Below are 1,035 nucleotides of genomic sequence, written 5' to 3'. Positions count from 1 at the left end.
AAGAGTTAGGGTGTATAGGGAGGTGTAGATATCTAGGGTTTAGGGTTTAGGGTTTAGGGTTTAGGGTTTAGGGTTTATAAATACATATATACCTGAATAAAGAGATCAAGAAGAAGTTTTTTAATAAGAGTTAGGGTGTATAAGGTTAAGGGTTTAGGGTTTAGGGTTTAGGGTTTAGGGTTTAGGGTTTCTCTATACCTGAATAAAGAGATCAAGTAGAAGTTTTTTAATAAGAGTTAGGGTGTATAGGGAGGTGTATATATCTAGGGTTTAGGGTTTAGGGTTTAGGGTTTAGGGTTTATAAATATATATAAATATATATATACATACCTGAATAAAGAGATCAAGTAGAAGTTTTTTAATAAGAGTTAGGGTGTATAGGGAGGTGTATATATCTAGGGTTTAGGGTCTAGGGTTTAGGGTTTAGGGTTTAGGGTTTAGGGTTTAGGGTTTAGGGTTTATAAATACCTGAATAAAGAGATCAAGTAGAAGTTTTTTAATAAGAGTTAGGGTGTATAGGGAGGTGTATATATCTGTTTCAGTATAGAGTTTGTTTGTGGGGTGTAAAGACTCAACCCAAATATCTATAACAGCAGCAGCAACAACCAAACGAGAAAAAGTAGATATGCTGCTGCTTGCTGCTGCTGCTGCTGCTGACAGCAAACCCTCCAGCGGCAGCACAGAGAGGTTCCCGCTCACTATATACTCAGGAACCACCCTGCACACACAATAAACCCTAAACCCTAAACCCTAAACACTAAACCCTAAACACTAAACCCTAAACCCTAAACCCTAAACCCTAAACCCTAAACCCTAAACCCTTATATACCCTTAGAAACCCTTGTAAACCCTTATAAACCCTTGTAAACCCTTATAAACCACTATAAACCCTTGTAAACCCTTGTAAACCCTTGTAAACCCTTATAAACCCTTGTAAATCCTTATAAACCCTTATAAACACGTACAAACACTGATAAACCCTAAACCCCACTAAACCCTAAACCCTATACTCAGATAAAACAGCATAAACCCTGA

The sequence above is a fragment of the Eimeria mitis genome, genomic scaffold, assembly GCF_000499745.2.
Source record: "Eimeria mitis Houghton genomic scaffold, Emh_scaff1164, whole genome shotgun sequence".
Taxonomy (NCBI): Eukaryota; Apicomplexa; class Conoidasida; order Eucoccidiorida; family Eimeriidae; genus Eimeria; species Eimeria mitis.
The sequence above is the reverse complement of the archived record's forward strand: the minus strand, read 5'-3'. Positions refer to the sequence as shown.